Genomic DNA, 3236 nt, shown 5'->3' with positions numbered 1-3236 from the left:
GGGGGGGGGCGAAGAGATTTTAGGGAAGGTCCTGTAAATGCCTGTAAGAGCCCGTACGTCTAGGATTATTGTTTCTGTAATCACGCTTGTATTTCATCCTGTAAAAAAAGAACAGGGGAGGTGCTTTGTCCCCTGGTGCATTTGCACCTGGATGAACAGTAAAATAAAAAAAATAGCAATTCCTTTAATAATAAACAGAAATTTTTGTAGATGTTTTGTTAGTGTTTCAAGCATGCTTCACAATTTTCATGTGAAACGAAGCATTTGTTGGTGAAAAAATAAATTTGGGTGTGACATTTTGGGTAACAATTGATGTTCAATTTTATTTTCTTGCACATGCCAAAATGCAACCTTTTTGCCTAAAAAATTTCAGGTAGCATTTGGATTTGTCAAAGAACACACAAAAAAAATGTTGAGATTCTGTTGCAGCGTCAAATTGTTTCGTCAATATCTCAACTGTCCGGACGAATTTGAAGGTGAATCTAATTGGGTTGCAAAGAGCACGAAATCTACTTTCAAGTAAAGAAAGAATCACCCATCTGTGCTGTCCGAATCTGAGTCTTAGAACGTAAGAGACTTGAAATTAGACATGGCACAAATGTCCCATACCTTTATATGTGGATTTATATGTGGATTGTACAAATGTCCAATACACCTGTAATTAGACATGACACAAATATCTGTGAAGTATTTTTGTCCTGGATAATATAAATAAATTATTGCAAAGTTTGCATAAATCACCTCACAAATATGCATTTATGTAATACTTTTGGTCGTATCCAAGGTAGTTATGTCCTCGTCATCCTCCCCTTCTTGAAAACAAAGCCATCTTCGGCGTTGCTTAATCTGAAATGTGGCTAACAAAAGAGACAAAGTGTACATGTTGTATATGTATGTGTCATCCATTTTTACTTTCCTTGTTTTTGCACATATGACACTTGTATACATGAGTAACTTTCATAGTTCATAAAAATATAAAGCCAAAATATTATCACAAGAAGTGGAAGGCATGAAAATATTGCAACTCAGTTTGCACATATAAGTGAAGCTCTTATTAATATCAAAAGATTGACAATGTTTATCATTAAACCATCCCAACATTGGTGAATAAACCTTACTTGCATTAAATTTACATGCTACAACATGCTTAAATAAGCAAACATGCAATAAGTCATTTGACACAGAATCATCACCAAGATTAGAGGTCGTATCAAAATGATTAAACATTGGTTCTTTTGCACTAACAATTAATTCAACGGGTGCATTCAAAATTGTTGGTATTTCAGCCGTTTGATCACATGACGCATTCATGACAGTAACACGATTCTCTAAAATAGGTGGTGTGCTCAAATCAACGGGTAACTCAACACATGATGTATCCAAGCTAATTAGGCATGCCTTTACTGTTACCTTGTCGCAAAGACGTAGCTGATGTAGGTACGGACGATGACAACGTAAAATACACGTGAGATGATGTCGCGCTCACAATCTGAGGTGTGGTTCCTTTAGTAGGTGCAACGGTGGAGGAACCAACCGATGGTGGTGAGCATGAACTAGAATAGTAGTTGTTGTAGTCACCCAATGCATCCTCCAGTAGTTGTCTCTCAAAGGTACAAGCGTGAACATACATACCAGTAATGCAACGAGGAATATACTAAAATCTTGCGCGAATATCGTGGTTCAAACCACCAAAAAATCTATTCATTGTATTATCCTCAGATTCTTTTATGTCACAATGATGCATATAAGATTTGAACTCTTGGTAGTAAGCATGAACGGTATTACTGCCTTGTTTTAATTGTTCCAATTTGTGAAGCAATTCACGATGATGGTAAGGAGGAAAAAACTGTTGTCTTATTACAATTTTCAAATCTTTTCAAGTTGCGAGTTGATTATCAATGTTTTTCTTACAATGTACAGTCCACAAAAAACCCCAGTAAATGCTCAAGTGGCAGCTCATACTCTCTCAAGTTCAGAAAAACCATGGCTAGCAAAAATGTGTTCTACCTCAAGCTCCCAAATTAGATAAATAGCAGGATTAAATCTACCCTCAAATGAGGGTAAGGAGATAACCTGACCATGTGCTTGTGTGTGTTGTCCCACCTCTCGTGATGATGAAGATGTATCTGTTGTCCAAGAACTTCTATCTCCGGAACCTGTCATGATTAGTAGAAACAAGAAACAAAATTCGAGAATAATGTTCCTATGAACTACTAGGATTTGGTGGTAAAGCGCTCGCAGTAAAGCAAATATCAATATCTTGCAAGTTCTTACCACGCAGCAGGTGGTGACAGTCAACCAGCGGTATCAAATAACTCCGAAGATTGAGTAAAGCGATTGTCAGGGGAATATACATATACATGGTGTAGAAATATGTGGAGCTTGGAAGGCTAAAATATATGGTAGCAAAATATTATCAATAATCAATTCAGAGATGCAATATTGAATAAACGCTCAACGACGGTACTGTACTGGTCCTAGGCTAGCCCGGACTAGAGACACGAGCCTAGGACACTAGTGAGGTCATGGCGTGGCACAACTAGCATCAATAAAGGATATGAAGTAGCTCTCGACAGCAAGATATAAGTGAAGATCACAATGACAGTAAATATAATGATGAGAAACAACTGCCAAGCACGATATACCAACAACTCCCTCTCCAACTTTTCTTTGGAAAAGTTTGTGCCAATTTTCTGATCATTTTTCTATAGAATGCTATTGACTCAAGCTTTCAAATGCCAAAAAGGGTTTTTTACATCTGTGCCCCTGGTTCCTTAGCTGTACTCATTCATCCCCAAACTCTTAATTTTTGCTCACTTTTCCCCACTCCCTTGGCTGAAACTCTCACAAATGTGCAAACGGGATGTTGCCGTCGGGTCAATGACTTGATCGTTAACTTTGACTAGTGGGGCCGCATAGGCATGCATGCAACTGACCGCGGTTGTGGGGTAGCACGTGTCCCCGGAACATGCCAGAAACGTCCCATTGTATAAGAGGGGAAACTGCGTAGCCCCTACCATTTTCCCCCAAATCCCCTCCCTGTCGTATCGTCTCCCTCTCTCCCACTGCGTCATCTCACTCTCCTCCACCACACCGTCTCGCTCTCCCCCACCGCATCCTCGTCCTCACCTTCATTGCCTCCCTTATGGCGGACGCTCGTGGAGACGCCGGCGCAGCGACCGGAGATCTGTAGGGCGCGGTGACCGCGACAGCAGATGCAGTGCAGGACGTTGGCG

At 40.0% G+C, this 3236-nt stretch overlaps 1 protein-coding gene across 1 annotated transcript in view; it reads left to right on the top strand.

Annotated features, from left to right (window-relative positions):
• LOC119330356 (U1 small nuclear ribonucleoprotein 70 kDa-like) overlaps window positions 1-550 on the top strand; it is a 6381-nt gene extending 5831 nt beyond the window's left edge. Inside the window, exon 11 of the mRNA XM_037603471.1 lies at window positions 374-550. The gene's annotated coding sequence lies outside the window, so the exon portion shown is untranslated. The remainder of the gene's footprint in view (window positions 1-373) is intronic.
• The last annotated feature ends 2686 nt before the right edge of the window (window positions 551-3236 follow it).

This window comes from Triticum dicoccoides, chromosome 1B (genome assembly GCF_002162155.2).
Source record: "Triticum dicoccoides isolate Atlit2015 ecotype Zavitan chromosome 1B, WEW_v2.0, whole genome shotgun sequence".
Taxonomy (NCBI): domain Eukaryota; kingdom Viridiplantae; phylum Streptophyta; class Magnoliopsida; order Poales; family Poaceae; genus Triticum; species Triticum dicoccoides.
Note: the sequence above shows the minus strand (reverse complement) of the source record. Positions and strands in the feature narration are given on the sequence as shown.